The sequence below is a fragment of the Coturnix japonica genome, chromosome 1, assembly GCF_001577835.2.
Source record: "Coturnix japonica isolate 7356 chromosome 1, Coturnix japonica 2.1, whole genome shotgun sequence".
NCBI classification, from domain to species: Eukaryota; Metazoa; Chordata; class Aves; order Galliformes; family Phasianidae; genus Coturnix; species Coturnix japonica.
This window is the reverse complement of record NC_029516.1, coordinates 141,393,916-141,417,853: the sequence shown is the minus strand read 5'-3', so window position 1 is coordinate 141,417,853 and position 23,938 is coordinate 141,393,916.

Here is a 23,938-nt window from a genome sequence, read left to right as displayed (position 1 = left end):
CAAATAAAATCTAAAATATAAGTCATAACTTTAAGGCAGATAGAGGTATCTAACACTGAATGTACTATACATTCTAAATGTTGTCAAAACTGGCCATTGCATCCTGATTCTTTTTAAAAGTTCGGGCCCTGTCCAATCTGACTTTAAACACCTCCAGTGATGGGGCATCCATCATCTTTAGGTAACCTGTTCCAGCACATCATCATTCTCTCAGTGAAAATTTTCCGACATCTAATCTAAATCTCCCCTTTTTTGGTTTAAAATCATCTCCCCTTGCCCTATCACTATTTGCCCATTTAAAAAAGTTGGTTTCCCTCTGTTTCTAAGCTCCCTTTTAGTGTTGAAAGCTTGCAAGCAACAGATCTTAAGAACTTCATATCATTATTTATTTTTTTTCCTCTTTTTTTGGGTGTGACCCTCAACTAAGTTTGACAAAATAGTTAGACATCTGAACTTTGTACTAGCTTAGCTTCTTACCTACCAATAAAAATAACTGGGAAAAAATATAAATTAGAGTTAGCAGCCACTGGATATGTTCCTCTTCCTGGTTGTGGAATAGGTCATGGGTGGTTTTCAGGGCCCAATTACTTCAGGAAATATCCACCTGCTCTGGCATGGGATCCTCCATAGGCTACAGTGTGGATATCTGCTTTACCATGATGTTCTCTGAGTGCTGCAGGGGGATTTACACTCCTATGCTGGTGCATATCCTTCTCCTTCTGTGACCATGGTGTTTGCTGAGCTGCTCTTTACAGTTTTTTTCCTTATTCCTCATTGCCTTTCCAATGAAAGTTTTGCCCTTTCATGGAGGTGCCAGCAGCTTTCCTTATGGGCTCAGTAAAATACATTCTACTGTAAAATTAAGTGCTGTACACTAACATTGTTTTTATGAAAGGGTGGTAGCAGTAAAAAGCATCTTGCTAAATAATTGGAAAATTCACTAATACTTCATTTTAAACTGTGCCTTCCTTTTAAGTTGTTGTTGTTGTTTGTTTGATTGTGTTTTGTTGTTTTTTTTTTGCTTGTTTGTTTTTTAAGAACATGGAATAATAGTTAATGTAAAACAGTACTGTTTCAAGGAAAATGTTGTTTAGGATGATGGTGGATGTGGATGTTAGAAATACCATTTTTCTTAGTTAGGTCACTATCCCTTTGTGTACATACTACAGTTCATGATGCTACAAAACATCACTAATGAAAAAATCTGAAACCAAAAAAATAAATGAAAAGCTGGAGAGAAAGAGCAATGCAATTTCTCTAGTCAAGACACTGACTAGTTACTGAAATTAGCACTTGCATGTTAAAATTTTTTAGTGAAGAAAATTAGAATAAATATCTTCTAATTAAATTCTTTTATGCTTATGCAGAGATCTTCAATTATATTTGTGCTTTCTATGCTAGCCACAGTTGACTTGACATTTAAGCATACAGTAACAGCACACATTTCTTGCTGTTATTAGACAATCTATGTGAATCAGTGACCTTTACAACTAAATTCAAACCCTGAGCATTTCTCATAAAAATAATAAAATGTTCTCACATGAACAGAATACTTTGCTGTCTACTATCCAAGCCTACAGATCACATGATAATAGTGTTGGCATCACAGTAATTTGAGTTCAAACTATACAATATAAAGGAAAAACTAAAATGCACAGCAATACATCTTAAAAATAAGAATCTTCCAAACAGTAGTATGCAGTATGTAGTGTCAGCATGGAATATAGAGCTGATGTGTGTATTTTAGAAAGACTGTATCTTTTCTTATTGGAGTGGGTTTTCTTTCCTAGTTTCAACAGGGATAGATTTGTTTTACTGGCATCTGTTATGGTCCTGTGTAAAACATGCACTGCAGTGAAGCAAGCAAAGTGGGTAAAACCTCTGTGGTATTATGATGGCTGAAATATAAATATGGGTAGACCTGGCAAGTGAATTATATCTCAGTCCCACAAACTTGCCATGACAAACACCATGTGTTTACAGTGGTGGAAGCAACCACTGGATGGCTGGAAACATATCCCGTGCCCCATGACACTGCCTGAAATACTACCTTGGGCTTTGAAAACGAAATCTTGTGTTGACATGAAACCCAAGAATGATTTGAATCATAGAACAGGACTCTTGTCCAAAACAACCTTGTAACCACCTGGGCTAGTGAGTGTGGCGTTGAGTGGGTATATCACATCCCCTATCATGCACCAGCCTCTGGAAAAATTGAACAATACAATGGACTGTTAAAGACTACATTGAGAGCAATGATGCTGGGACATTCAAACACTGAGACACACATTTAGCAAAATTCACCTGTTTAGACAACACTCAGGGATCTGCCAATCTCACTGATTGTACCCAATTCTTACATAATGTAGAAAGAGTTTAAATCCAGTGGTGGATATAAGGAACATTCTGGGAATGACGATCTGGATTAGTGCTGCAACAAGCAAAGGCAAACCTGTGTGTAAGAATGTATTTTCTCAAGGACGCTAGTGCTCTTGCTGGGTGATACAGGAAGATGGGAAGTCTGATGCATACCTTAAGGGTTTTGAGTAATAAGTGATGATTTGAATTATATAATTATATGATAGTAACTCCTATATAATACTGTATGTTATCATTCTATAGTTGCCATGTGAATGAAAGAACAAGGAGCTGAAAACAGAAAGAAGGGAATATGTCCAGATACTGATAGCTAAGAAGTATTTTGAAGATAGCCTGGTGAACTGGGCATAGAGGTTAAATCTGATGCTTAATGAATCTAGAGGAGTATTAAATGCTGTATGCTTTCTAAAGTGAAACAGACATGGTTTTCTCTTGGAACAGAAAAGTAGTTTCAGGAGTATTTATTATTTTTATTATTATTATTATTATTATTATTATTATTATTATTATTATTATTGTCTTCTTTTTCTTACTATTTTTCTATTTTTATTTGTATTATTATTATTATTATTATTATTATTTTGTTATTGTTTGTTTTCTCTTTTGTCCCCCCACCCCTCACTCCCTTCCCTCCCTCTCGTTTATTTTTGACAGGTGATACCTAGCATGCTGTTTTTATTACAGGTTTTTACTCTTTGCAGACTTCATTACATTTTTGTAACGTACTGTTTATTCTCCAGAGATGCTACATTTTTTAAAATCTCTTTTCCAAAGAATACCTTTTAAAGGATTATATAAAATAAATACAGAACCCCTAGAAATAACACTTGTCTGTGCTTTATTAAAGCTCTTTTTCAACGGTTGTTTGGTTTTATTTATTTATTTATTTTTAAATTAAAACATTCTCACTGGCATCAGAAACACTGATAGCAGAAGTTAAAAAACAAAACCTTACCTAAATAATTCTATTAAATCTGTGAACTACCAAACATGGTGTGTGTTGTTTCCTAAGTCCATTTAATTTTAATTCTGCCTGCCTGAATTCCCAATTTTATTATAAAACATTCCTCTTATCACTCAGATGCAACTTGAAAAAAAAAAAAAAAGAAAAAAAGGAAAAAAAAAAAAAAGAAAAAAAAAGATCTATCTCTCTAAAATGGGAGAAAATATAGCTGAAGAGTCAACTAAGTGTTTCTCCTCTAAGNTAGCTGAAGAGTCAACTAAGTGTTTCTCCTCTAAGAAATCATTTGTCAGAAAAGTCAAAACTATGCAAGACTTTTAAGCTCCTTTCTCTTTCTAGGTAGCCTGTAAATATGCACCAGAATATGTGCCACAAAAATGGTGTGTGGTAGTATGTCAGATATAATTTATTGTCAATCATAAGGCAATTAGAAAGTCTGACCTCAAGAAAGCAACTGAACAAAAGTACCCCTTGCTCGTCCCAGAAACAGAGAAAGAGAGAAAGAAAGGCTGTTTAGGGTCAATGGAAAAATTGATTCATGAATTCCTATTGAAATCAATTGTAAGTTTCCCATTTGTCTGTGAAATGCGGAATTGGATCTTTAGTACTTAAAGCTTTCTACTGTTCCTCAAGCACAAAGACAGCCTGTGGGAAAACAGTTAGTGTCTATTTCCCTGATGTCCAATGAATTTGATTGCTGCAGAAATTTTTTGTTGCCTGGAAATAACAGAAGATATTCATTTCTAATATTATTATTATGACTCTTTTATAAATGTGAAATGTAATGCATATTAGAATGAGCACTTCAAAAAAAAAAAAAAAAATCTAAAACTTAGGCACATATACAAAAGTTGTTACATAATTATCTGATACTGTGATGCTGTTTTTGGTGTAGAGAGTCACCATGCCAAACCTTGAACAGGCTATATTTTATTCAGACCATATTTGGTAAACATACAATTTTTTTTCCTTGTCATGGTTTAGCAAGCAACAAATCCACCTTGCCCTTCAGGCACTAAAATGACTCCCAGAGAAGAACACATGAAATGACACTTATTTCTGGACTCTATTCTGACTTAGAAAGTGCTCAGAGGGGTGTAATGCACAGCCTTCACTCTGGAGATGGAACTTGACTCAAGCCTTTTGCAAAATGCTCCTCTTTTGCCACTGTTTTACAGGCAATATATCTCAGGTGATATTTACAGTGACAGAAAACAACCACTTCTAAAAAGCCTTCTGAAATTGTTCAAAAGTTATTCCTGTTCACTGCTACTAAACGCCACTATCTAAATCTCAGAAATGTTTGGGGCTCCATCAAAAATTAAAATAGCCCTAAAATGTATACTGATGCTGCAGTACTGAATAAATAGTCACAGTTGCCATGGAAGAAGATCCTTATATTGCTGAAAAGGGCTTTAATATTAAAACAATGGCAACAATAAATAAATAATCCTAGCTCTCTCAGCCACTCCTCACAAGGCCTGTGGTCCAGACCCCTCACACATGAGGTTCTCTCCAAACATCGGGATGTGTTTTTCTTTGAGGAGACTGAGCACTGGGAAAGGGTGCCCAAAAATAATGTGGAGTCTCCTTCCTTTGATATCTTCAAAATCTGTTTGCATGTGGTCCCAGGTAAGCTGCTTGGAGTGTCCCTTCTCGAGTCAGATGGCTGGATCAGATGACCTCCAAAGGTCCCTTGCAATCTCAACTCTTCTGCGATTCTATGATATACAAATCATGTTGGTTAAAAAAGAGTGAATTGAAGGAAGTTGAGAAAACAAAAATATTCTAGTAGCTATTTTAAGACATTTTTTTGCCTTCTTCAAATGCATGAAAAATGTGATAATTTGGCTGTTTTTCTGTATTTTACTGTAATTATATTTCAGAGTTGTCATGGAGAAAAATGTGAGTGCATAGGGGCTGAAAACTAATAGGAAGATGCCCCAAAGAACATAACCTATATAAAATCACAAGACAAAGGTCAAGCTCACACAGATGAAAGTGATCAAAGAATGAAAGACTGAGTCGTCAGTGATCAGAATGGAAATGATTCTGTGTTCTGTGCACAACACAGTAGAATTTTTCTCTACTTGATTTCTATTCACATTTTTCAGTAGTTCTATGAACAGAGCAATTCTTAACATCAGTGGGAGTCCTGTACACAAGGCAGCTGCCAAATATATCATTAAGAACTGTGGTGCAGATGGAGAAGCAAATTTTGTTCTTTATTAATGACTACATTGCAGCAGTTCTTATCCTTTAAAAGAGACTTTAAGTAAAATTTTCTGTTCTGTCACCTAATTTCTTTAATTGCCTGTTTTTTGTTGTTTTTTTTTATTATTATTTTTTTTTTTTTTATCAGTTCATTTCATTTAACTTTTTTTTTTTTTCTTTACAATTTAATTAATCTTATTTTTTGTTTTGGATTCTCAACTTGTTCTGTTCTCAAGAACATATGAAACTGCAAACCAATACACAGTGATCAAGCACTTTAACTCTGGAAAAATAATAATCAGAAGTTTTATTATGGGGGTTGCTGTGAAGTATTGCCTCTGGTTTATTATGTTGGCCCATGATATCAGAGGCAAATATTGGTAGTATGGCTGTAGAAGTTGAATTTTCCTGCCAGTATGCTATTACATTTTGTTGCTGTGCAGCAGATGACAGTAGAGGGATAGTCTGACAAGATGGCATCTGATATGTAGGTATGAGGCAAATATGTGTCACTGAATTCTTCCACACAGATAGAAATTGCACCTTCATTGACACTTGCCGAGGCAAGAGAGGTGAGTTTCAGCAGTGGTGACAATGATATGAAAGACAAGCCACATTCCAGATAGCCACACAGAACTGTCCATGGAGCGAGTTTGTCAGGACCCATTGGACCAAGAATAAAGAAATGTCTGAAGAAATTTTGGAAGATGTAAGTATTGCCTTGAACATACAGTTCAGATAATACAGCCAGCTGTCTCAAAGTACTACAAGCCACTGTAACATAGAAATATCAAAATGAAGTTCAAATTTTGTAGCACTCAGACAACTGCACCGTAGGAGTTAGTGGAGAACTGGCTAATCATGGTGAAGTGCTCAAAATATGCAGTCTTATGTAAGAACCTAAAATGTGCACGTCTTACACATATTTACTTACTTTGAAGAAAAACAGATGTAGAATTTCAAGTTAAAAGCTTGCAAAACAGAAATGTTTTCCTTTTTTGTTGTCCCTATCAACCTGAGTACAATGACAATGTCATTAGTTTTTACTACACCCATAGCATTACTTCTAGTGATTGCTGAAGACATTCCTGTCAAATATAATTTGTTTTTATAGGTAACATCAGTGAACAGCAGGCTGATGCAAAGCAAGCTAAAGGAAATATATTTATGTAACATTTTTCTGTTCAAATCACTAACTAGACTAGTAAGTTCAGAATTCTTACAGACTTTGATAATAACAAGGAGTAAAACTGAACATGTTAAGTGAGAGAGATGTCAGAGATTACAGAAGAAATCAATGGCAGATCAAATTAGAGCTCAGGAGCTCTGAATTTGAATAAGCCACCCTTTGGCCATGTTGGAGGTGATATCTTTATGCTGATTTTATGAAGTCTGCAAGAGTTGATGACACTTTACAAATATATGAAAAAGACAGGTCCTCTAGTTAGCATGACTTCACGTACAAGCTCGAACACAAGGACAGGAAGCAGTTTTTCAGAAGAAAATCAAGGTGACTGAACAGCAAAGTTCTGAACGCATAGTCCAATCTCTGTTATAATGGCAGCTATATCAGAGCAGCAGATGAGGCATGGAAAAATCTGCCAAAGACTATGAAAATGAGTATATATAGTATTTTACAATGGTAATGAAAGAAAAAGAATATAATTTTCCAAGGTTATCCCAGGATCCATGTCAACATGGATAACTCAGTCTATATGCAATGATCATTTATTTGTGTTACATGGACAATAATATGGGCATAGCTGCTATGTACAGTACTGCAGCACACACACATACAACAGCACATCCATAAACAATAGAAAAACACACAGCAGTAGATCTGATGTGTATTTATTAGGTCTCCTGTGTAGCTTCAACAAGACCCATTCAGTGACCAGGGATCAAATTGTAGGCATTGGCCATACAGCAAAACCACCTCTTCTGCTGGTTCAGTGTGCACTATTGCACTCTTCAACATGAAGAAAATGACCACATGAAACACTTGCTTCTTCATGATTTTCCTGGTAAGAAAGATTCATGAACTAGAACACATCAATTCTTACCCATTTGTTGTACAAACAACAAAACAAAACCAACACTATAATAACAAGATTTTTCTGCCTTTACTGTGAAAACAGAGTTCTTATGACTTGGATGATAATAAGGTTAATGTCAGTAACAAGCTCTTTTTTTTTTAAATTAATAATAATAATGATAAATCATTGAGTCTCTTTCTGAAATTCTCACTGATTTCCATAGGCATTATATAAGCTATTAGATATTTTTTCTCACTAGATGTAATGCAGGAGAAGGTCTGAACGCAGAGTATGAAGACGTCCAGGACACCATTACAAGATGGAAAATAAATTCCCAGTAAATTCTTACTGGGTACTGATGCTAATTTGTTAATTATTCTCCCCATTTGACTTTTTGTTTGCATTTCTGATATTTGTTTCTTTAATTAGTTATGTTCTTCACATGGACTCTTCTTCACTACTTAAAGTGAAATCCTCCTCCGCTCATCCAGAATGAATTATATTTTAATTTGGATTTAAGGAAAAAAAAAAGAAAGAAAAAAAGGAAAAAAAATTAGTAGTTATTTCAGAATATGTGAAAAAGAGATTTTCACCTCTTATATGAATTCTATAATGTGTACATTCGTTACGCATGCTATAAATATAAAAGTGGAACTCAGCAGTAGTAAGGAGAGAAATAAATTGCAGGGTGTCATGCATGGTTCCTTTTATAGCTGCATTCATATTGATTACTTGTAACTTTTATAATACACCTTTTATTAGGCAATTAGATGTCTGGGGAGAGTTGAAATGAAGAAGGAGCCAAGTAAGTTGTTCTGCTAGTCCTTACAGCCAGACAAAAGCTTAGTGTACAAAAGACTAAACTAAAAATTCAGGCAGTGAGATTGCTTTAAATGGAGTAACCATGGATAAAAGATGGCACAATCAGACTAAAGAATGGAAGTAAAAAAGTGTAATCTTATGTAACAAATGATTCAGAGTGGAGGGGGGGGGGGCAATTTGAAATGAAAATGACTAACAAATTTAACTGTGGCGAAGGTAAAACCAAAGATATTTGTAATAATCCAAAGGAAGGATTTTCTTCTCATACATGAAAGAAAACAAGCAACCAACCACCACCACCACCAACAACAACAAAACACTGAAAAATGAGTTGGGAGGCTTACCTGAAGATGACAATGAGGTCTAATATCCATACTCTAAAAGGCAATTGCATCTGTATTCTTGTAAGAAGCATTAGATGTACCTTTTCACATTGGGTTTCCCGGAACTTGAGGTAATCTATTGAGAAGTTCCTGTTGTTATGACAGGCAGCTGGAAGTGGGCAAGAGAAACAGTAGATCACATTCAGCATCTTACATCATGAAGTCATCCTTTTTTATCACACATTAAGCAGAATAAAAGTAAATTAAGTAATGAAACAGAGAAGGGAACTGGTCAGTTAAACACATTACCAAAGCACTGTGAAGTATAGTAAATAAGTTAATATGTTTCATATATTTCTCTGCTCCTGTTTTTGTGCTAATGACACAGCTATTCTGGACTGAGCATTATTTTCTGTTTTACATTACTTTGACAGAAGCTTGAACAAGATCATTATGGAGGTGATAAGTAGCCATAGTCAACAGACCAGCAGTCAGGGACCAGAAAACATTAGAAAATGGTTAAATATTGATGACAGTAATTTAATAAATAAAAAAAAAAGCAAATAAATAAACTTCAGGGTGGTAGGTGAAAACCAGTAAAAAAGATTTTTTTACTTAGTTAAGTTCCTTTTCTGCATTAAATTGTTGCTTATGGAATACAAACTAATATACATACTACATTTTAAAATACAAAGATCTGATATTAAGTATATCACAACTGATCTATAGCTTTTAGGTCAAGAAAATTGTGTAGAATGTAAGAAAAATCCGTGGCATGGGTTACACAAAGTTTTGTTGATGTCTAGCAAATAATTCTTTGTGTCTCAGTGATATAAGCTAACACTACTGTATTGAAGTGAAAGAAAATATGATTTAACTTCTATTCTCCTATTCAATAATTAATTGTATCTGTCAGAGATCAGAGAGTAGATGAATTGTCTTTCAGATACAGAATAGGGTAGTGAAAAGAGAAATAGAACCAGAAGGATTTTCTGAAGTGTCCTTTTTCTGCTCTTCACAAGGATAAGAAGTGGGAAGTATGCATACAGTTTTGCTTTTCTGTGCCCCTCCTAGGTATCCAGGAAGTATTAATATTAACTAAGTGTGAATTGGAATGCATAAGGTAATTTCAGCTACTGATTTCATGAAGAACTGTGGGTGTTCATCACTTTCAACTGAACCCTCTGCACCTTCACTACTTAATATGTTAATTTTATTAAAATATTATATTTTTATTGTATTAGTCTATATTCAATATCACATTAATATGATCTACATAATTTTGTGATAATATAGCAAGTTTTTTCCTTCAGATGTTAACTCAGAAACTTCAATTTTATGTTGACTTATACAAATAGCAACTTTGAATTGCTAATCTAACTATAATCATTCACTAAGAAATTTCATCTGAGTTTTGAAACACATTAGGAATAATATTTAAACTTCATTAGGGAAGAAAACTTCATCTATTGTATTAGTTTCTACTTTCTACATTAAATTATAAGAAAATATCTTGTAGCATACAAGTCATTAATTCAATAAAGATTATTTTTCTACTTTAGTGATTTCTTATAATTTGTCTATATTGGAAAGAGATGTATTGATAAGGGAAACAACTGGAAGAAGCCTCATATTTGCAGACAGTGGTAGATTTTAGTGACCCTGATGTCTGTTCAAAGGGCATCATAACTGCAACTCAAGTAGGCCAGATTTCTAGAGTGCATTAACAACAACCTCCTGACAGAGATTACTGAAGAATGAACAATGAAATGTCCTGACATTTAGAAACAAAGAACTAGTCATGAACGTGAAAGCTGGCAGCTGTCTTCACTGCAGTGGGACTAAACTAGATGGTCTTCAGAGATCCCTTCCAAGTCCACGTCACATTCAGTGATTTTGTGATCATGAGATGGTCGGGTTCAGAATCCATGTGTGAAGATACAACTCTGGGCAACTTGTTCTAGATCACCTGGCTTGTGCAGGAGTTTAGACAAGATCTTCTCAAGAGGTGCATACCAATCTAAATGATTCTGGGATTCTGTGATAAGTATGCAAACCAATATGAATTTCAAACTGTACAGTAACATTTCTAAAGTGTCAGTGTTCACCAAAACAGTTAGTGGGAAACAAATTCACAGTGATTTTTGTTCTTTTTTGTTTTGTTTTGTTCCCATCCCTGTTCCCTTTATAAATAGTTCCTGTCTAGCTCCCTTCAACTAGCAGTGTCAGTTCGTTTTAAATTTCAGCATAGCATGCCTTCAGGTTCAATGACTGTTTAGCAATAGTCTGCCTCTACAATGAAGTAACAACAACATGAGTGCCCCCACCCCTTCCCTGCACCAAACTATTCATATAAATAGTACACACTATAGGTTATTTTGTCTACCGTTATCACTTCATGGGAATGGAATGAATGGAAAGACCGAATAATATGCTTAATACACAAGCTTTCAAAAAACTGCCTAGTTTTTAATGTTTCTTAATTGTTTTTCAAATGTAGCTCACAGCCTGTAAAATGTCAAATGGAAGAGAATTTCCATAGTAAGCCATGTCTCACGTGGAATCCATCAGACTCTGAATAACTGTTATTGATAGTCATAATACACTTGCTATGTTTTTGCATTGCATTGCTTTACCTAGGTTTTGAATTTGTTTAGTAATGTATGTTCAAAGTAGAGATTACAGTTCAAAAAACAGGACAGGGAGATAGAGTTTTGGCAAGAGGGGAAGAACATATAACACAGTATATAGCGAACTGTTAAACCAGATTGATCAGACAAGACCTTCCCATGGTAAAAGCACGTTAGCTGTCTCTAATCACCCGCTCTTCCATCACATGCCTTAGCATGCCTTCTAGGAGGATTTGTTTCCTTGATCTCCTTTTCCAGCAGATAACCAGGTGCTTTAAATCCTCCATCAGGATGAATGTCCGCAGGCATAACACATCCTGCAGATGAAGGAAGAAGACCTTGTCAGCAGGCTCCCCCTTGATTATGTGGCCTTTACTAAAACCTTACCACCAGGTGCCCTTTGTTAATCCTATCCCTAATTCTAACCCACAGGCTCTCAACCCGCTCTTCACCTTTTCTCAGAAGCAGGTCCTCACAGTCTTCCTTGTCTTCAGCAAGACTTTTGACACTGTCTCCCATGACATCCTGATACAGAAGCAGAGGAAGTGTGGGATAGATGAGTGGACAGTGAGGTGGGTTGAGAACTGGCTGACTGGCTGAGCTCAGAGGGTTGTGATCAGCAATGCAGAGTCTGGTTGGAGTTGTGTGACTAGCAGAGTTCCCCAGGGGTCAGTGCTGAGTCCAATCTTGTTTACTATCTTTATGGTGGATCTTGATGAGGGGATAGTGTCCACCCTCAGCAAGTACACTGATGATACAAAGCTGGGAGGAATGGCTGACACACCTGAAGTCTGTGCTGCCATTCAGCAAGACCTGGACAGACTGGAGAGCTGGGCACCAATAAACGTGAAGAGGTTTAACAAAAGCAAGTGCAGAATCTTCAGCCTGGGAAGGAGTAGCAGCAAGTATCAGTACAGGTTGGGGCATGACCTGCTGGAGAAAATCTCTGTGGAGAAGGTGTCATGGTTTTATGATTTTTGGTTACTGGTATTCCACATCATAACATAATGTAGTACATTGGGAGTTAAATTGTTAATGTTCCAGTTCTGGGTACCTGTCCAGAAGAGAAGAACTACATTCCCCAGGGGGCTTTGCAGTCAGAGAGGAGATAGATAGAACTCCTGGCAAGGTCACCTGATCACATTTTGCTTTTCTCCTTTGGCTCTCCTTGGCTGCTGCCCATCCCGACTGCACGCATCACTTCAATATTGCTATAAGGCCTACAGCTTTCAGATACTCTCCCATTATATTTGATTTATTAGTTTCAATTCTAATTATATTGTATTATGGTGTGTTGCCTTCTGGTATCTTATCTATTAAATCAGTTTATTTCTCCTAAGAAAAGACAGGGATCTCCTGGAGAGAGTCCAGTGGAGGGCCACAAAGATGATAAAGGGCCTGGAGCATCTCTCACATGAGGAAAGGCTGAATGACCTGGGTCTGTTCATCCTTGGGAAAAGAAGACTCAGAGTGGATCTGATTAATGTTTGTAAGTCTCTCAAGTGTGAGAGCCAAAGAGACATGATTGACCTCTTCTCAGTAGTCTGTGGGGACAGGACAAGGGGAAATGGCCATAAAACAAATTTCTTAATAGTAAGGGTGATGGAACACTGGAACAGGCTGCCCAGGGAGGTTGTGGGTTCTCCTTCTCTGGAGATATTCAAGATATTCAAAACCCTCCTGGACACCTGCCTCTGCAACCTGCTTTGCAGGGGGTCTGAACTTAATGATCTCTAGAGGTCCCTTCCAACCCCTATGATTCTGTGATTCAACACTTGCCCAAAATCATTAACATAGGGTTCCAACTCCTTATGCATACTCAGTCTTTTTGTGTTGATGGTCCTGGAAATCCCAGTGATCATTTCTTTGTATCCTTCAGTTTAATTTTCTGCCCTTTTTATTTTATTAGGAATTGAAAGTTCCTTCTGTGAGATGCTTTTCTGGCTACAGGACCAAGGACTGGTTCTTAGCAGTTCTTTGATACAGCCTTGCGGAACCATCTTCCTTTCTAGACAAGAACGTTCTGTGTACAGTGTTTTTATCTAAAATAGTCACAGTGCTCCCCAACAAGAATACATCAGTGGCTACAGAAGTCCTAGATTTCCAAGTGTCATTGCCCATTTTCTCTCTGAACTGCAAGAACTGCTGAAGAGGATAAAAGTACTTTATAATAAAACAGCCCCGATAGATTGATAATTGATAGACTGATTTTGATTACTTTCTTTTTTTTTTTTTTTTTTAATGGCAACCCATGATCAATAAATATGTTACATCTCATCAGAAAAAAAATAGTGCAAATTACAATGTACGTGAAAATGGTTCTTAATAAGCTTACTTCCAGATTTATAACCTAAACTGGCAGAATAAATAAATAAATAAATAAATAAACAAACACTTGACATTTTGATTGTTTGGTGCTCTATCACTCACTTCCAAGAGTGCCTACATCAAATGCCCCCGTAGCAAGAGAACATCTGAACATTTCAAGGTTGGTAGTGAAGGACTCTGCACAGTCTTTGTTTTTTTGCACTGCAACTCGCTCTGCTATTGTCAGATAATCTGCTGACCATGCAGAATGCAAATACCTGCTGAGGTGATTGAGTGATTCATGCACTCTTATGCACTTGACACTCAGAAAAAATTAAGTATCTGTCTTATTTCTTATTATTTGTACGTAAGTCATCCCCGGTCAGGACCATAGGTCTTGTGTTAGTACTCTGCAATATCAGTACTCTACAAAATGTGTTTAGTATATAAATTGGTAGTTTATCAGATTTGCTGCATCTTCTTTTTCTTTTGTTTCTATTCTTTCTTAATCATCCATTGTTGGCTGTTCTTAGAGACAGGAATTTGTGCTACATAAATAAAAGTATACTTAAGTGAGAATTTTTTGCATCTTTTCTTAAAATGCTATGTAAGCATACTGTATGCAATATTATTTGAGGCTGTGTACTAAAAACATCTAAAAAAAAAAACATCTATCTGGGATGTCATTGTAGCCAAAACATATTGCTCCACTGCGGCATCACAAAGTAAGCTTTGAGTTTATTACTTCACTACATTAATTAATTTATTAAATATTAATGATGAAAAAGCCATTCAAGTGATGTTATATAGAGAGCTTGAGTATTGCTGGCATGTTATTATCCCATTTATCAACAGCTATGCATAAGATGTACAAAGCAATATAACTGATATGTTCATACCATATGTTGTTAATCTAGTTAATGGAATAACAAATTCATAGCTGTGTCTGTTAAATGAGAGACTTAAAGAATGCATCTGTGTTGAAATACTTTATCTTTCACAGACAGGATGATTAAGTGGTCTTTTTTTTTTTTTTTTTTTTTTTTTTTTTTTTAATCTCATATAAATAATACAGTATAAATAAAAACAAATTAGAATTATGTTCACTGTCCCAAGCTTTGGTCAGACAAAAGCTCTAAACTGAAACACATTCACTTATTTTTAAATAAATATTACGTAATTTTATATGAAATGTAATTTAATCTTCAAAATAATTTGTATCTCTTTACATACTGAAATGTACTTAATCTCCTTTAAATTTTCTTCATTTTGTTACTATTTGTTGCATTGCATCAATATGAATTGTCATCTTCCTTCTGTTCTCCTGAAATAAATGTAATAAAATGTCAATTTTCTGAGCTGTAACTTTACTTGAATGTCAATTTTGGAAGTTAAGTTTTTTGTTTGTTTTTTTCTTCTTCTTTTTGTTGTTGTTGTTTTGTTGTGTTTTGGTTTGTTTTGTTTCTTTTTAATGTAAGTAAGTAATAGTTATTGACCTAAAACTCAAGATAAGACTGGAAATTCAAACTCTGTTGTGTTTTTATTCACTTACTGTACTTTCTTGTACAGTTCCCTAAACACTGCTCATTTCTTTTCCTTTATCAATATTGTCTCTAGTTAGTTTTAAAAGTGATATATTTATGAAGCTATGATTTATAAATTATCTTCTATTAAACAAACATACTAATTATTAATTTGATATTTTAATAGCTGTAACAGTAATAAATAAATTCTATTATGTGTAAAATCTGATGTTCAAAATTTCTGATTTTTTCACACCATCTGAATTAATACTTCATTACTACAAAGTGGGACAGCTCCAAGAGGAAAAAAAAAAAAGGTGGACAATAGCCCCTTTTGCCGTAGCTGTTCATCTCAAAAGCAAAGTACCCAGCTTCTAATCACTCACTGGTCTGAAGCTATGCAAAAATGGATATATACCAAGTTCCGTTTAATTGCTTTTCTCACTGCTACTAAATTGATCAGTACAGGTTTAAGGACATCTGAAATGTTACTTGTGCTTTAAAAATAAACTCTGGCAGCTTAAGTTAAACAGCAGAATAGAGTTAATGAACTCCATGACAGATTGAAATGAATATTTATTCCTTTCATGTTATGTGCTATTGTATCTTACATAGTCCTGTGTTGCATCATTCTATGTGAAATACTATAAGTTTTTTAATCAATACATGCCTTCTTCCATATAGCATACCTCCAAACAAACACTATAATCTGGAGGAGTTTATGTTTCTAATGAGTAAATTACAAGGATGTGTTCACTTGCCTATTCAATTTTATTGATAATTTGTTCTTCTGAAAATAGAGATTTCTTTGCAGTACCTTAATAATTTTCATTTCAATTTCCATTAACCCTAAATATATCATTCACTAACCTGTTATTTTCCAATATGTCTAGAGGTTGGTTGTTCTAGTCTTATGTAGATGTACTCTGTTTTTGGTGCCACCTGGAAATCTACTCCAGTTCTCCAATTTACTGATGTTTGTAGTCCATGTAAGAAACTCTATGAATTACTAAATTCTACAGGGATGCTATGTATTTCTGCAGCAGCAGAGGGTTTACAGAACAGATGTCTGTTAGGAATGCCATAGGTATAATTCTGCTTACTGTGGAGCAGTTAAATAGGCTTTTAAATGCAGAAGTAAGTTTAGTGTATCTCAAAAGGGAATCAGTGAATATGAATATAAATATTCTTTGTCAAAAGACATTCCCAGAACTTGCTTTTTTCACCTAAATAACCTCATTATTTTGGTGAAAGGCACTTTGCTGTCATGCAAATGAGATGGAATGCATCTTTTCTTATTTATTTCCTACAGTATTGGCAATATTTTCAGTATGTTACTGTCCAGGGAAAAGATGTTTCAAAGTTCTCTTTAACTTCCTAATTGGGGAAAGTATATTGATTGACAGCAGAAAATAAAAGTGAAAGGAAGAAAATGTATATATCCTGAAGGTGAGTCTGTTTGGAAATTATGATTTAGTTTGCATTACTAGGAAAACTATGCACTGAGCTTGCAATTTATTTAACTTTTCAATGGCTAATTTATATAGAACAAACATTCTTCACTACTGTTATTTAAATGGTGTGTTCTATTTCACCAATTTCTAAAAAATTAGAAAGAAAAGGAAGAGAATAATGAAGCAAACTAAAAGTCAGGGGAAACAAAGTAGTGAACTTTTCTTTCCCCTGCTGGTAGATTCGTTGTCTTTTTAAAAATGAATTATTATTTCACTGAAGTGATACTATAATATAACTGAAAAAATTTTTGAAACGGATAATTTCAAATAAATAGTTTTCTGAAGTTATAAAGTAATCAACATATTTTTTTCCTAAAATAAAATTAGAATGTCATAGAATATAATTTGAACTTAATAGAATGACCATTTAAATGTAACCTGTTTAACAACAAATAGGGAATATAATTACTAATAACATTATTTTTAAAAAGCTTTGAATATGTATGGTATGTATAGTATAGTATATGTATAGCACACAAAAATTTGCATCCCTTATATAGTCATATTAGCTGTCTCTATTTGACATTTTACTGTAATTTTCACACATTTGTTAATTTTTAGGCATATGTATAGGGCAGATGAAATGTCAAGGCAAGCTGTAATATATTCTGTCAAAGTCAGATTTGTCACACTTTGCCAGGTACCTATGACACCAAGATTTGATTAGCACAGCACTGAAAACTGAGCTACAAGCCATAAGAAATGTCACCTAACTCTAGAAAAGCTGTCCACCGAGCAAATTCAGCCATAGTGAATATAGCTGTCTGATGTGTATAGAATACCCCTTCTTCATTTGAAGATTGTTTTCTGAACCTGTCTCTCACTTGCAGCTCTCTCTCTCTGATAATTTTTAGATGCATAAATATTAGACTTATGTGTTTGACTGGAAAGTAGGTTGATTTTCAATTTTTTATTGGTAATAGTAATTTAATATCCAACTAAAGAATTTCCAAATACTTAATGATGTTCTTAACTATCTCTTATGATGATGCAAGCTTCACTGTCTTTAATCACACCACCACATAGTGATTACCATTATCTATGTATGTATATGACTCACAAATGAACTCAGCAGATGTTTCAGAAGAACACCAAAATTTATTCAAAATAACCTTTTGGATGGCAAATAGGTGCTGCAGTTTATCAATTCATTTAACATGCATGTCATAGATACAGCATATTTGTATGGAAAAGCTACTGTTTGTTTGGACTGCAATGTGGACATTCAGCCCATATTCAAATTCAGATTCTTTGCTTTGTTCATCTGTGAGATGTTCATGGAGTGTATACTCAACAATTCTGTCAACCTGAGTGTTATTTAACTTGCCTTATTACGATATTAATTGAAGGAAAGTTTAGCTGGCCTATTTTGGGACCTTAAGGCACAGTGCCAAATGAATGCTTCAGTCAAAAACTCTGGTTCACAAAAGTAATTTGAGATCTGTCTTGGTATTATTTTTACTCAGCCTGTAGATATATCCATCCCCCATATTGAAATATTTTAAATAAACTTATATTTTGATAGAGGAATTTGACTTGATAGGGATACTCAGAACTATCTTTCCTTGTTCCAGTTGATTTCTTCCAACTTTCTGCATAAGCACTTAAAGATAAGAAATCTACTTAATCCTGAAGATGGTGATCTGAACTCTACCTCTTGTTAGAATGAGAGGATCAAGTTTGCTTATTCTCTGAGATATTTTTCCTGCAGTTGCTCTCAGTGTTGCTCTCTCTCTCTCTAAAACAACATTGGGACTGTGCTTAGTTTGTAATAATACTGGGAAGAGCAAGATTAAAAAAAAAAAAAACAAAAGCCAAGCCGGTTAAAATTTCTAAAATACATATATATATTGTGTTTATCTATTTATTTATTCATTCTGCCTTGTAATACTGGCTGTGGTAAGTACCCAAACTGAAACAAGAACTTCAAACCACAGTATGTTACTCTCATATGCTCTCATACACATATACCACCACATGGAGCATTTATCTGAGACGTGTCCACATTTGGCAGATGCAACAAGAGACCTGGTTATCTTTACCCATCTAAGCAGCACCTTAATTTTTGTTTATAAATCCTAGGGGGTATCAAATGGCAGCTCTGTCTTTGTCTCATATTTCCTGCCTTGAGTACTCCAATGTTCTAGAAAGTATATGGGAATCCCAGTTTATGGGAATTTTGTAATCTTCAATGTAATTTCTGCTGCTGCAGCTAAGCAATTACACTTTGCAGTTTACAGAATTGTGTAACTGAAGCCCATTAGATGAATGCCTGCTTGACTCAGTTATTTTAATACACCTACACATCTGCTAAAGTTACAAAGGAAAAGAAGTGTTAAAAACAACAAGCAAAACAATGTAAATTCATTAAGTATAATGACATTTCAACCAAATACATTATTTAATTAAAGTAATATATCACTGAAATTACCACACACTACAGAAATATAACTTAAATTAACAACATATATTAAAAGTGATGTGCCATAAATGCTAAAAAGCATCCCTTACACCGTAAGAGCAAAGCAAGTCAGAGACCACCCTATTGTTTATTATGTGTAACAGTCCTGACGTCTTCATGTATTTCATAACACTACTTTAATCCCAGTAAATTATTATGTATCCTATTTCTTCCATTACAAAGTTTTATTGTATAGTGATTGATCTTAACACACTGTAAAAATTGTTCTGGTTTGTTTTGTTTTTCTGGCCTTCTGACTACAGACCCAAAAGACCAATGTGCAAGAATCCACTGACAGTTCACTTAACTGTCGAATCCCCCCTGTGGCGCAAGTGGTAGAAATGCCGCTCTGCTACACAGAGGCTCGAATTCTGGGGGCTGGACTCGATGATCTCTAAGGTCCCTTCCAACCCGCACGAAACTATGAAACTATGAAACTATGCTCATGGGACAAGATTTTCTTACATTTTCTTTTGGCTTCCCCTACTGGTATACAGCTGTAAAAACTCCTTCATGAGACCAAAGATCTCAAAGCTTCTTTAACTCCAAGTTCTTTTGATTGTTAATAACAGGAAAATTAAAGGTGTGTTTATGTGAAACGGTTTATATTCTTCTCAAGCAACATGGATTCACTGATACAATGAAAATATGATTTTCTTAAACAGTAAATCAAATTTCTGAACTTCCTTTTCATGTTTCACACATTTTATTTCACTGTGTAATAGAAATAAAGAGATATTCTGAATGTAATTTTTTTAAAAGTTCTTAACAAGAAAGAGTTGTATTTTTATTTTTTTCCTACTTAAACTGTATCATGATGGACATGATGTCTTTGTCAGAGAACATAAACTAGCATCCCAGAATTATAGTCTTCAAGTTCTTCTTGACCGCAGGAGTGTTGGGTAGCTGCACTTCTATGTAAAATATCTAAAATCGCCATTAATGTCAGGAGTTAGCATGTATATGCTGGCTGTGGAAAATGTTTTGGGCGACTAGATAGAGACAGTGTTCTAAGTTTGCTTAGATTTGTATTTTCTACATACAGGTTTTTGTTTGTTTGTTTTTACCTTTACTGAACTTGCCTGTGTTCTTTTTTTAACTTTCTGTAGATACTTACCATGCAGAAAAAAACTAAATGGCTTTGAATAGAAATAAAGTAGTCCACTACTGAAGAACTATGTGTTGATCAATGTCACTTTCTGAATTACAAATGATTTCCAGTTCCCCATTTTGTTCATTTTAAAAAAAAATACCATTAATCTCTAGTCATTATAAGATCTGATTAAGGACAGCTAAATATTAACACATCCCATTAACCTTAAAATGTAATTATGATTGTCAGTTAGATGAAATAATATAATCGTATGTGTCCTTTCATATTAAATATTAGACAAGAGAAGCCTCTTCCATCTATCATAGACTAATTCTGCTATTTTATCTTTTTTTAGTTTTTAACCTATGTCTGAATACATGGACATATAGAAGAAAAGCCATATTTTAACCTTTATTGCCTTCTAGATTGATTGTATTTACTTTTTAACTGCGGGCTATTAATATTTCTTTAGAGTTAATTAGTGGATTATGCCTTTTTTGCAGATGGGAATTGTGAGGTGTAGTCAGCTCAGTGACTTGTGAATTGGTAACACCTGCCTGCAGGCCAGAATACAGGAGACTTTGTTCCCCAGTGTATACTTTAATCATACAGTACAATACAATGTGATTTCTTCTGGCTATGGAATATAAACTAACACGATTTATTTCCATTTACAATGAAGAAGCTTGCCATGTCCCTCCATTTTTGTAACAATAGAAATGTGAATGATTCATTATATTTATAAAAAAGATGATGCTAACACCAATGTTATTAACAAAGAGCCACAAGTCACAAGGCTATGTCCAGATTTGTAAACAACAGAGGACCAGGAAGAGAGTTACCATTTTCTATGCTTAATTGCTGGCACCTTCTATAATGTTTCCTTGCCATACACCAGCTGTTCCCCAGGAAGTGTTTGGGCTTTAACAGCACATCCTACTAGGCAGTATAAAAGAGGAAATCCTCTCTGGGGATGAAAGAGTTTGTAAAAGAGGATGCAATAAAGGCTGTGCCACCTAAGCCTGAAGGCCACAGAAATGTCCCTGGGCTTCTATATTTACTTGTAGAAGGCAGCATGTAGATGACCAAAATTGATTCCTTAACAGCTGCTGTATTTTTAACCATGAACCAAGTGGTCATTCAAATGCAGTATCTTACTGCAGGTCTTAGGCTGTTCTGTACTGCAGCTCTTAGGCTAGAATAAATTCCCTAGTATTTCAGAGTATCAAATATCCAATTAGGTAAGTAGGATAAATTATACTGCCAGTTGGACCACAACCCACATTAAAAACAAAACTTGTCTGCCTTGAAATTTATATTGAAGTCAAATGTGATATTTCGATTGCTTAAAATGCTCAATAATATTCACAAGCTCATATGTTCTGATATAGACTGTAATCTCCCTACAGATTTACTAATGGAGGAAATTATGTTTTTAGTTTTCACTTTTGAAGTGCACCTTACATGTCTGCTATGCAGGATCAGTGTTTTTTTATCTAAAAGACACTCAGCTGAAAATTTGTGAGCCTATGAAATCAAGGAAGATGTAATTACTTTACTGTTCTTAAAAAAAAATGAAATTAAAATTATATCTTTTATATTCAATCAGATGATATGACACAGGCTGTATATATACCTATATATATATTTCCTGCAGGCTAGAACAAAAAGAGTAAAAAGCTATTTTCCTCCTCTGTGAAGCAACATCTTTAGATTCCCAAGATATTTGACAAACATGTTAGGATATGGCTAATATCACTTCATGAAGTGCAAACTTGTTCAAATCTTCCATCTTCCCTCACAGTAGCAGACACTGGACTGAAGGTTAAGAAGTTAATTAATTCCAGATGTTGATACCTCCTCCACTGTAAGCAAACAGCTACTAGCAGAAGTCAGACTTAAGAGAAAGTTCTGAAAACAAAATGTATAAATATATAATAAGTATATATTACTTACATTTCCATATCTCTGAGATGATACCAGAATATGAGATCATCACATATTGAGAGTTCATGAAGCAGACATAAATAATAAAAATAAAGTAGGACTTAGTGTTTGTTAATTTAATAAAATTGTCAAAATTGCAAAGCAAAACTCATATATATATTTTTCTCTGTGACTTTTCCCAGTGTCAAAGAAAGGCAAATCCAAGGTACAGTTGCTTTAATAATTCTAGTATTTAATCCTAGGATTGTAATACCAGTTTCCTATCTGCTGCATTCAATGGCTTTAGTTTCTGGTTTTCATTCCTTTTTATTAGTTTCATTCTGTATAGCAGAGTCTACCGTCATCATTTGAAAGTAACAGCAGTAGGTCACTTAAAGCATGTTTTCTCAGTATTGACAATATCACATATTTTAAAATTTTTGAGACACGGGCAAGAAACATATCCCTCTTCAAGACAGAGATACTGGCTCCAAAGATTTAGTTTTCAAAAATCTCAGTGCTTAGCACTGGGTAAGAATAGTCATTCAAAGCCTCTTCCATTTCCTTGAGAAGAAACAGTGTTTTAGTATATCCTACCTATCCCTCATGTGTTAAGACAATATAGAAATAAATAAAACTTTAAGTTATGTATAACCACCTCTTCTTCATGTATACAACCTCTTCTTCAATTTTTTCTCAGAAATAGTCTCTGTTCTTCAATTTATCCTATTTTCATTTCTGAAGACATTTCTTATAAAACATACAGAACAGAGTGGTTGAAAAAGCACACCAGGTAATTTCATACATATAATATTTAATAAAGTCTCCTTTCCATGCAGAAAGGAATCTCACCTGAAGTGCAGTATCCAGTTCTGGGCTCTGCAGGATGAAAAAGACAGGGGTCTCCTGGAGTGAGCCCAGTGCAGTGCCACAAAGATCATAAAGGGCCTGGAGCATCTTCCACATGAGGAAAAGCTGAATGACCTGGGTCTGTCCAGCCTTGAGAAAAGAAGACTTGGAGTGGATCTGAATAATGTTTATAAGTCTCTTAAGTGTGGGAGTCAAAGGGACATGGCCAACCTCTTTTCAGCAGTCTGTGGGGACAGGACAAGGGGAAATGGCCATAAACTGGAGCATAGGAAGTTCTGCACCAATATGCAAAAGAACTTCACAGTGAGGGTGACAGAGCACTGAAAAACTGGGGTTGTGGATTCCCCTTTTCTGGAGATGTTCAAGATCCTCCTGGACACCGACCTCTGCAGCCTGCTTTGCAGGGGGTCTGCTTTGCAGGGGGGTTGGACTCAATGATCTCTGGAGGCCCCTTCCAAACCCTCCAATTCTTCGATTCTGTGATTCTGTGATGTATGTATAAGTACCACACAATTGAGATCCAGAAAAGCTTACGTACAATCTTTTTAATTTTAAGAGATTTAGCTAATTGATTTGATTTTTTATTAATCCACTACAATAAATACAAAATATTTCTTATTTAAATACAAAAGAAAACATTTATCCACTTATTATATGATAAAATCTTCATGTGGAGCTCAATAGGACCAACACTGAGATCACTGAGAAATCCTCCACTGTTTCTGATAGCTGAATTTCATCAGCAAGTACCCGTATTCCATAAATTATAATCATTTCTCACATATCAGACAATATGTACAAAAACTTCTTGTTAGTCATGTAACAACTGTGATGATCAGGAAATGACTCAGTAAAATCCATATATTCTTCAAAGACTGA